This window comes from Mixophyes fleayi, chromosome 5, assembly GCF_038048845.1.
Source record: "Mixophyes fleayi isolate aMixFle1 chromosome 5, aMixFle1.hap1, whole genome shotgun sequence".
NCBI lineage: Eukaryota > Metazoa > Chordata > Amphibia > Anura > Limnodynastidae > Mixophyes > Mixophyes fleayi.
Window position 1 is genome coordinate 262,785,466 of NC_134406.1, and position 12,319 is coordinate 262,797,784.

Below are 12,319 nucleotides of genomic sequence, written 5' to 3' on the forward strand. Positions count from 1 at the left end.
TCTCCCACAAGTCACGGCATTTTCTCAAATATTGCCACTTATTACTAACTAATATCCTCTACCATGTTTAGATCACACCACCCACTATCATTTAGATGGAAAATGTCTATCTATATTGTACTTTGGTTAGTACATCCGACACTACCAAGCGCCATTAGGGAAACACCAGTGACACCGTATGTTTAACTTGTGGCGTGTAACCAGCACTCGCACCTGCAGTCTGGGGTGACTGGTGGACACTCCATAGACCCCCTTGCATTTAATTTCAGTAATCGTGAGTGAATAGAGGCAGGGGCTAGCTGGTGAATCTTAGCCCAGGAGGGCCAGACTCGGCTCAGTAGCATATTAGGAACATTGTAAAGGAAAAAAATGCAGATAGCCCAGTGACTCAGCCCAAAGTAGCCCACTATGGGACTAGCCTGTGGGCAAGATGCCCCCCTGCCAGCCCCTGTATCAGGTCACTGGAAGTAATATGTTACATTTGTGGGTTACTGGCTTTACAGGAAAACATGTGCCCTCCACAAACATGACAGAAGTGCTATCTTATGGCCCTCTTAACATGTGACTTGAAGCAACTTTAAAAATACATAGCGGTAGTCACTGTAACATCACTGACTCCCCGAATACCTTAGGGTAGTTTGGATCACTTCAGATCTGTTCCTGGTTCCTCTTTAGTAACCCACACCTCTGGTTCTTTGCTATTGGACTTCCCGTTGGCAACTTGCTTGTTCATGTCTATCCTTTTCCTCAATTTCTGGTTCCCTTTGAATCTACTGGGTTGACCACAGCTACCAGGACTACACTTCTACTTCACATTTTTGGCTTTACTCGGATCTCCTAGTTTTGACCCAACTTGTCCACTATGCTCTATCTTTGATCCCAGGTACCCCGCTAGCAATTAGCTCTGAGGACCGCTACCTGCATGCTACACGCAGCTAAGACCAAACCTCCTTTCTGGAGTCCCTGGTGAACAGCGGGAGTGTGTTAGACTCCGTGCCTCTTTGCTCAGTAACGTCAACTGCAGGCAGGTCCACAAGCATGAAGCCCATAGTTTGTGCTACCTTGCTCCCACCTCACACAGCTATATTAGCCTGGGATTTGGGCCGGCTTCCATTGTGCTTAGATAGGCCCCAGCCCGCCGCAAGAGTTGTTAAAGGTTCCCCATATGGGCGTTACATTATCATTAACAACCACCCACAGAACTACATCAGTGGCAAGGGGTGTTGTCTTCCAATTAGATCACAATTTGTCACTTGTCTTAAAGTGTGGACAACCCGGACATAAAAATATCGCTCAGAAGATCACAGAACGTTAGGTTCTATATGAAATTATTAATGAAGACTTGGCATATTTCATATCGGAATCTCACGTCTACCTACAAGATAACTTACATGTTGGTAGATTGGAGCATTGACATACCAAAAATTATTTGATTTACTATTATATGACTGCTGCACTAAAAAATTTAACTTCTTGAGTTTTTTCGTAAGTGCTTTTAATGAATGACATAACCTCCGCAGCCAAAAAATGCTAGAGGAGAGATTTGCTCCTTGAATGATGTCACCCACCTCAGTCTTGCTACAAGAAGGTGATTTACGATATGTTGGCATTTATAAAGGATCCATTGTTTTGCAGTTTCAGTCTTGCTCATTTTCCGCTATGTTTAGTCATGACAGAGAAGACATGCAGCAAACTTCAAAGTATGTTACAAATTTCTGTATGTGAAAAGTGTATTTGTTTAAGTCAGATGTAGGCATCCTGTGGTTCACCAGCTGTTGTGGAATTTTACGTTCCAGGAATTCTGGGACTTGCAGTTCCACACCAGTTGGTGGCCTCAATCTGGTTCATGTAATATGGTAAGTTAGAGCTTGCTTCATTTCCTACCTATACATGATTTCATGTTCAAAGAAAACTAACAAAGTTCATTTTTCGCAATATAATGTATCCGTCATGCATAATCTAGCGATAACACTAAAGCCTGAACAAAATTAAAATGTACAGATATTAGAACACATACGCCCCTCTCTCTCTGTTATGCTTCCTCATATAATGCCATATGCATTATTTAATTTGCTTCTGGTTTGGGACGTTCTGTGGACTGATCCTCTTGTGATCATCTAGCAGCCAATGTGCTGAAAGCTGGCAGATGTTCTAGAGAACAAAGAAAAGCTTCTTCTAGAACCAGGAAAGGAGGGATGCTCAGTTATAATTTAGTATTAATGGTACTATAATGGAAACTACTGAGGAGGGAAGGGATCTAGGAGTCCCTATTTCAGGTGACTTAAAGGCAGGTAAGTAATGTAACAAAACAATGAGGAAAGCAAGTCAGATGCTTGGCTGCATAGGGAGAGGAATCACAAGCAGAAAGAAAGAAGTAATAATTCCACTGTATTGGTCATTGGTACGGCCTCATCTAGAATACTGTGTCCAGTTCTGGAGGCCATATCTCCAGAAGGATTTAAATACATTAGAGACTGTACAAAGAAGGGCAACTAAAATGGTGCATGGTCTACAGCACATAACTTACCGGGAAAGACTAAAATATGTATAGTTGGGAGCAGAGAAGGGAAAGGGGGACATGATAGAAACTTTCAAATATATCAAGGGTTATAACATGGTACAGGAGGGAAACATTCTACAAAGGAAGAGAAGTATTAGAACACGGGGACATGTACTGACACTGGGGGGAAGTAGGTTCAGAGGAAATGTGAGGAATAATTACTTCACAGAAAGGGTAGTGGATAAGTGGAATAGCCTCCCATCAGAGGTGGTAGAGGCTAATGCAGTAGCATTGAACTTGCTTGGGATAGACATAAGAATATCTTACAAAGGATAAAGGATCAAATAGGGTTTAGTTTACCATAGGTTAAAATGAGGGCAGACTAGATGAGCCAAGTGGTTCTTATCTGCTGTCAAATTATATGTTTCTATGATAAATGGTGGAGGACAGTTATGTCTGTTGTTTTAATATTTATACAATTACTGTTTTATGCCTCATATCTCCGCCTTTTGCGCTCTCTCCTCCTTCTAACAGAAATGCCAGCCACAAATGATGGCTTTCATCATCATCATCATCATCATCATCATTTATTTATATAGCGCCACTAATTCCGCAGCGCTGTACAGAGAACTCATTCACATCAGTCCCTGCCCCATTGGAGCTTACAGTCTAAATTTCCTAATATATACACACACTCACACAAAGACAGACAGAGAGGGAGACAGACAGAGACTAGGGTCAATTTTTGATTGCAGTCAATTAACCTACCAGTATGTTTTTGGAGTGTGGGAGGAAACCGGAGCACCCGGAGGAAACCCACGCAAACACAGGGAGAACATACAAACTCCACACAGATAAGGCCATGGTCGGGAATTGAACTCATGACCCCAGTGCTGTGAGGCAGACGTGCTAACCACTATTATATATGGCTTTATTATTGGTGGCCTATAATGTTGCTGCCCAACAACAGCCAACCGCACTTTCCCCACCAATTGTTACTCCGCTACCTTCTGTATCATGTGATCCCCACGCCTCTTAGATTATAAACTCATGTGCACAGGGTCATCTTTACCTTCTGTTTTATGTCATTGTAATTATTTGTTTCCATGTCATGTTCCCATCTATGTACAATAATGAGTAATATTGCATTGCTTAATAAACAAGGAGATAATAATATAAAGTATAACATACAGTAAATGTAACATATTTCTATAATTCTGTTCTGTTCCTAAGAACATCACGGACGCATTTTCTTTTACTGATATTACGGTAAAAAGTAACGTGAATTTTTGCTCGTACCTCTATGGGGTGCGGGCAAAAATCAATGTCACTTCTGTACCTCATGCTGGTTTTTTAAATTTAATTTAATCTGCCTCTTTAAATGAATATTATATACCATATAATATATAATATAACAATGGGAATAGAAACTTAGAGGGCAAAGTGTTTGCAACTACTAACTGGTGCAACAAAGAAACAGAAATTGTTATTTAATAATGTTTTAATGACTTACAATGTAACATATATTGTGAGAGATCCTTTCTATAGTGAATTGTTGTCCATTCTTAGTGTGAAGTTGAAGCTCTGTCTCCTTTCCCAGGATAACTTCTTAGGAACACCTATCACCTCAGGCTGACAAAATCCCCCAGGAGAAATACAATGTTTCCCCTTCATCTGGGCTTCCTCTCTTCCCTTTGAGGCCACCCAGTGTGGTAATGGTGAACAAACACTATATTTTTCTTGAGTCATGACACTAATTCACTAACGAGAGCAGGCACTAATGTTTGTCTAAAAATCAAGCGATTCTCTCATCCTCTGCCTGAAACTATTAGTTAAATAATTTACACTCTTGCAGCCTTTTTATTTAAAACTGTATTTGTGACTTTGTAAACTACACAATATTACCCGGTTATCCCTCTTTTAAATATTTCCCACTCATTCCTCCTCCTAAACTTTTGATCTCTTATATCCATAAATCCAGATTCACTGCATGTCTGACCTCCGAAAACTGGAGGGACGTTTGTTGAACAGCTGAGGTCCTAATCTTAAAACTATTTAATCCGACTCTGTTTAAAGTTTTTTTTGTTTCAAGAAAAAAAAACACCATTTGCCTCACTTTACTTTAGATATTTAAACTTTCCTTTTTAATAGACTGTTATCATCCTTTACTCTCGACAGATTCCTTTCAGAGCTTAGTAAACCATATCCATTTCACTAGATTACCTTCGTACAGTGTAAAACAATTTGAAAAGTAAGGCAATGTGTTTTTAAACTACAGTTAAAATAATTATAGTATAGTTTTACTGACTAAATTATGCTGTATTTTTTTTAATTGTTCTGCAGAAAATACCTACTCCTTTCCTGTGTGTCCTTTTGCACTATAAATGTAATTTATGTGGGATTACGTTAAGCAGCTGTGTTGGGCTTTCTGCCATTGAAAGGCTAAAACAGAAGATGAAGTAACATCTCTGAACTGATCTCTTATGCTTAAATGTATGTTGATGTCAATTATAGGTCAAGACAACATCAAACTTCAATTCTCCGTGAGACAGATGTCAGCCATAGCAAGGTATCTTTCCAGAGTAAAGAATATAGTTTGGAACATAATGTTTTTTAATTATCATCACCATTTTATTTATATAGCGCCACTATTTCCGCAGCGCTGTACAGAGAACTCACTCACATCAGTCCCTGCCCCATTGGAGCTTACAGTCTAAATTCCCTAACACACACACTCTAAGGTCAATTAACCTTCCTGTATGTTTTTGAAGTGTGGGAGGAAACCGGAGCACCCTGAGGAAACCCATGCAAACATGTGGAGAACATACAAACTCCACACAGATAAGGTCATGGTTGGGAATTGAACTCATGACCTCAGTGCTGTGAGGCAGAAGTAATAACCACTGAGCCACCGTGCTGCCCCAAATTATGTTCTGCATAGGAAACCAAGGAGGGAAAGCAGTAACATTCCAAAATTAAAGAATGGAAAATAAATAAATAATCCTTAAAATAGAGCCGTCCTGGCTAAACCAATATTCACCCCACCACATTCCTCTACCATGTGTAAGTGAGAGATCTCATGAACCGCATGATGGCACATTGGCTAGGGCCATGGATTCGAAGGCCAGTTCACCATCTATGGAGTTTGTATGCACATGTTTCCTCACAATAAATGATGATAACAACAAAAACAGCCTTAATAATACACTGTTTTCACTTTAGAACTTGTGTGTAAAGAATCAGGACCAAGGTAGTATCTAATAAGATAAAAACATAGCCAACATACTCCTCTTGTGATCCTGTAGAGTGCGAAAAATAGGAGGTACCACTGATTGTTCAAGACCTTCTCTAAAGATTGAAAGATGAGTGTTTGATTTCCGCTGTACTTAATTTTTGAGTTATCATCTTCATACTATTATTTTACAGATTGACCTGGATATTTTTTTTCATAGAAGGAGCATTAATAGAATTGGAAATTTCAGGGGTTTATCACTCCATTTATCCCGATGAGTGAGTAGTGAACTTCTGGATTTGAAGCCAAGAGATGGCCCAAGATGTTATGATTTAAAAGAGATACTAATTTAAATGAAATTCTCTAAATATAGTCATTACTAATGCTTAGGGAAAACATTAAGGTTTCCTTGGAAGTCTTGAAAGAGGTAACGGTTACTCAATGAATTGAATGTACTGGAAATAAATCAAAATGAATGTAAGTTATTGAAATATCAAGAAGAACAAGAGAAGCTCCAATAATATAACAGAGCTTCAATGTTCCAAGATTCCGGAATCAGCAACTCAGTATAACCCATTAATTTCTGAAGCCATTGTTTCTAAGCAGGTGAAGTGGATGAAGAGTGTAATATATTATTCAGTGAAGTTAAGCGATATCACAATAAATACTGTTTTCTTCCTGTAGGAAACAACTTTCATTGTCATAGGGTCCCACAAGGCTCCGTTCTTGGCTCTCTGCTTTTCTCATTGTACACCGCTTCTCTTGGTTGGTTAATTTGCTGATTTGACCTACAGTACCATCTATATGCTGATGACACCCAAATCTACCACTTCTCCTTTGACCTCTCCTGTCAGGGCCCTTACTAATTCAGTCCTGGTCTAAAAGTTTCCCAAAGCCTTTTCCAGTTGTCTTGTTCACCATCATAGCTACTTTCTATGCACATTGGGCCCACAATACCTTGTGGCCCCAGGGTTTCTTATACCATCTGGCCCCACCAATGCCAAGGAGAAATCTGGTGTTATGGGACTTGAGCCGCGAACACAGTGAGACACAGGCTCAATTAACAACCATGGCACAATTCTCCCTTTCATATATGTAGATCTGCATCATGAAATATCCTAATTTCTTGCTATTAATTAGTTCTTATCACCTGAGTCTTGTTTCCGGCTAATATCCCCTGGTGATCCTCTGGACACCTCTCGGAATCAGGCCCGGCGCTCCCATTAGGCAAGGTTAGGCACTTGCCTAGGGCACCGGGCTCTGGAGGGCGCCTGGAGGGCGCCACAGAATTCTAAAAGACTTTAAAACTGTGCGGCGACCGCTGACCATACCTGTCATGGCCTCCGCACAGCATTCAGAAGCACGGGGAGGGGGGAAGAGGCTATTTTGTTACCACCGCCGCCTCTCTGCTCCGTCTCCTCCCCTCCACTTACTAGTGTCAGTGAGTGGAGGGGAGGAGACGGAGCAGAGAGGCGGCGGTGGTGAGACAAGGTAAGGAGAGGAGGGAGGAGGGCGCCGCTTTTTTAAAAATGCCTAGGGCGCCATGGACCCTAGCACCGGCCCTGCTCGGAATGAGCTATTGTGCATTTTCTTCTACTGGAATCCACCAGTTGAACTCTACAAACGTCTCCCCTTCTCAATGTCTCGTTTGACCGACTGTCTTTCTGCTATCTCCACGTGTATGTCCCAATGCTATATTTGCCAATAGCAACAGTCACCGATAGAAGTTCCATTTCCCAGGGAACGTCACTTTCCCACTCCTTGTGTCTGCACACTAGTGTGGATGTCGGTGCCATGAATGGACAGGTGCCTCCAGCAGTTCCCTCAAAGCATGAGCCCTATCGTGGCTACCAGCATGGTAGTTTCTGTTAATAAAAAAATAAAAGCGTATTGTTAGGTAAGGCTTTTGGCTCAGTATGCAAGCAGTGGTCCATGGTACAAAAATTCCCTCATAAAATGTTTAGTTTAGAAGGTTATTATGGGAAAATAATAATTGTTTCACATATTTAATATTTTTATTAAAATAAAGAAAGCTGATGAAGGCTAGTGAGGACAACTAAATATCCAGCAGTGATACCAGCACTTTGCCAATCAACTGGGGCTGGTTGGCACCATGGCAAGGAGACCAGACACTCACTATTATAGTGGAATCTAGCCCAGGCTATCAAGCATTGGAGCTGGTTGGAAATTTGAGATAAGAGGCATGATTTGCAAATCCAAGCAAACTGTTGAAAGCATGATTCTTGAGCCTCAATTCAGCTGAATTGCAGTGATCAGAATTGCAGTAGAGAAAGCTTCACCATTCATCATCATCATCATCATCTATTTATATAGCGCCACTGATTCCGCAGCGCTGTACAGAGAACTCACTCACATCAGTCCCTGCCCCATTGGAGCTTACAGTCTAAATTCCCTAACACACACACACAGACAGAGAGACTAGGGTCAATTTTTTGATAGCAGCCAATTAACCTACTAGTATGTTTGTGGAGTGTGGGTGGAAACCAGAGAACCCAGAGGAAACCCACACAAACACAGGGAGAACATACAAACTCCACACAGATGGTCGGGAATTGAACTCAAGACCCCGCAATGCTGTGAGACAGAAGTGCTAACCACTAAGCCACCGTGCTGCCCCATTCTCTCTTGGCTGGTTCACACATGTAGAACGCGGAGCAAATTTCCTCCTGTCCCCCGTATTAGAGCTCTATTAGTATCACTTCTGTGTTTGAAAATGTTGTGTTTCTGTTGAAGGTGAAATGTTTTGCATTTCCAGTATGTAAAATATTTTACTTTAAACTATTTTAATCCCCCTATTAGTTACAAATAAAGATAAATATTCCAGTGTTGAGCTCCTAGAATAATGAAAATGAACTTGCAGAAAAAAATAATGATATACATATACTGGAAGCCTGGCTGGTTGATGCATCTTCTTCAGTGCCGACCATCTGGAATTATTAAAATTTAATTTAAAACATCTTGTCTGTTTTGCACGTACAATAATTAGGTCGCCTTTAGCAACTCTCCCAGGAAAAGACAAAGGCATAAAAATAATACAAGATAATAAGATCCTTTCAACCAGCGGACAAGAAGTGACAAACCACAAAAAAAATAATAATGATTATGTCCTTAAAATAAAATTCAGGAATGTTTTCCCTTAAATTGTACCAGTTTCCCTCATTTATTCCATTCAAAACTAAATGAGTTCCCACACTGGTTTATTAAAGTCAAGTTGTAAGACACACAGGATATGAAATGGGGTTACACACAAACATCCTAACATTGCCGTAATCAATATTCATTGTCTTCGTACTGAGAATAATTGTTTCAGGGCAATAGAGAACCATATGTATATATGGTATATACCTATGTCTAGGTACACAATATTTTGGAAGTTATAGGTAGAGATGGTCAAATTGATTCAGCCAATATAAAAATTCGGATGAATGTCTGAGATTCGCCAACAGAAAACCTGTTTGTGTATTGGTCTTGAATCATTTAGAAGTGTACAACGTCCACTGGAGATTTAGGCCAATCCCAGTGAATGGAACATAAATAAAAACCAATCAGGAAGCATCAACAAATGTCACATTTCTATAGCCTTATTCAAAGGTCTGTTAACTCCTTGGACATTTATTCTTCTTGAAATTCTTCTAGAGGACTAAGCCCAGACTACTGTACACTCATGTGCACACTGCTGTTTCTACATAGCTGTTAGAACATATACATTCCATCTATAAATCCTAAATTGTTTAAATTTTATTTTAGGCCCCATTATCTCCAGGGACCCAGCACCTGCCGCATCACTGACCAACGGATTATTAAATCCGTTTATCAGGATGTTATTAATGTCTACTGAGCATAAAATACATTTTAAAATACATTGATAGCAGGCCCCATTATCTCCAGGGACCCAGCACCTGCCGCAACACTGACCAAAACTCCCTCGCAGTCTAAGAGACTATCCATTAACAAACCAAAAACATTTTGTTTATGCAAAGTATGCACATTTCTTGAAGAGCCAAGCAGTTCTGTAATGTGTGGACAAAAAATGGTGCGTGCCTTCCTGAGCAGTTTCTTCACGAATAGCGCAATCCGCTCCCTGATTGGTCAACTGTTATGTATAATCGAGGCAAATGGACAACTCAGTTACACCTTGATAAAGACCCGGGTTGAAACGCGTTGGTTTGCGAGAATGGATCAAGCAGCCTGTTCTCCGCCCGGAGCTTTAGGGAGTGTATCAGAAGTATTTGCCCGAGATTGTAACATCTAAATGCCGACCACTTCACCTTAATCCGCTAGGAGCACATAAGCTGCTCGATAGAGGATCGTTCTGTGTGACATCTTTTTGGTTTTAAGTCCTATGGAAAATAAATTAGTGCTGTTTTAAAAGTTTTGTGCACTAGATTTGTTATTCCTTTGTTCATATGAAATATAAACAAGCGAAATATCGTAGGAAACAAAAGCCCAATTAAGAACAGCTGAAGAGTCTAGTCTGTGTTGAAGCGCTTCACCCTACACATATGGAGTACGTGTTTATTAAGGGGTGATTGCCCCGCCATCGGAAGAATAGCTGGTGAAATGATTCACAAATTGGGTGAACTTTTTCAGGAATGTCCAAAGACACAATGTATAGGTCTATTGATATATGGTGTTGGGTTCTTTACTTAGTATTTATGCTATAAAATTACTACACCATATTGCGGCTCTATTTCTTTTGTCTTTCCATGCCATCGAGAGACTCCATGAGAACAAAATGAACTGTAGGAGTTGTCTTTTATTATGAAAGAAAGAGACGATAATTTTTTTGAACACAGGCAATCTATTAACTGATACTTTGATTGTTTTATGAAGGATCCTGATTGCGTATGTATATTGACATCTATGGACATACGTGTAAAATATTAGAACATATTTGGTTTTGCGCCTGTGATATACACTCATGTATGAAATTATTGTACACCTGAATTATCCTTATATCTCTAACCTCCTCTCCATTCACACCCCTCCCCGCTCCCTGCGCTCGGCCAATGATCGCCGCCTCTCCTACACTCTGATTACCTCTTCCCACTCCAGAATCCAAGACTTCTCCCGTGCTGCCCCCCTTCACTGGAATGACCTATCATGCTCCATCTGTAACTCTCTTAATCTGTGCTCCTTCAAACGGGCACTTAAAACTCACCTGTTCCTCAAAGCCTACCAACCATCCACTTAACCCCTCATCTCCGCCGCTCATTCTTCCCTCTCTCCTCCCGCCCCTCCTATTCTTTTCCCCCATGCTTCCACTGGCTCCCCTTGTGCCTGTTTTGTTTAGGATGTAAGCTCATATGAGCAGGGCCCTCTTCCCTCCTGTCTCCATACCTGTTCTTCCGCTCCGTCTTTACTGCATTAGCCTGCCTGGAGTTTCTGAAGTATTGGTATTTGTGTTTATTGTTCTTTACTGTTTCACCCTGTATAGTCTACTGTTTGTACTGTATACGGAGCTGCGGAAATCTTGTGGCGCCTAACAAATAAATGATAATAATAATAATAATAATAATAATAATAATAATAATAATAATTACCTTTAGTCCTTCCATCTGAACATGATCCGCTGGACTATTGGCAGAAGGAGCTTGACCAGTGGGCAGAAAAATCGAAATTTGCCATTCAAACACAAAAACAATGACTAACGAAAAAATGACTGTATCATGAGAAGTATAACATTAGATTGGTGATTTGGAACAAACAATATTCTGCGATAAGTAGAAAAACTAGGTTCTATAAGGTATTAAACTTTAAATACATTTTTTGTTGCAATATTTAACTTTTTAGCAGAACCTTCAGTTATGTTAAATTGGACATTTACCCGGTCTTTTGTGATGCACCAAAATACCCAGTTGCTGTGCAAAATTCTCTTTGGCAACGTAACGCCTCTCAATTTGTAGTGGTGCATGTTTTCTGCTGAGTGATGATTTCCAGTGGGATGGAAACTGCTCTGCATTCACCTGACAACCGCCACTGTGTCATGTACACAATGTCAATAAGTGTGAACTGAATAGCACAAAAAGGTTTTCATGCTAAACCTCTGACATCAGGCAGATTACTCAGCGGTTTCTGGGCGACTACAGACTGCAAACTCCTGGCCCGCTGAAGACTGAGACTCAGCAAAGAAAAAGGTGTCAGTTAGATGCACTATGTTAGCGAGTGTATCTAAGCAACTAATAGACCACACAACTACCCTTTAAAAGACTCAACATGTAAATTTCAACATGAAATTAATATATCAATTATTTTATTTTTCTAATTTGAGTGCACATACAGAGAGTGCAATAATTAGAGCCAATGCCAACCTATCTATAGTCATTAATGTAACCTGAGTTGACAATTGTGTTCACAATCCTCTACCAATCACCTCCTCAATTATATTCAGGGGAAAATATAAGTGGCAGCTTAATGTGAAGTAGGAAAATAAAAAGGTTGAAAGTAAATAAGTATATTTCTATGCTGCTCCAGGAACAGCGCTGCCCTAGGCAAGGTCCTGTTTGGACTAAATTGCACTTATACCCTGTGTAAAAAAGTAAACATACAATAACCTTCTAAAGGTG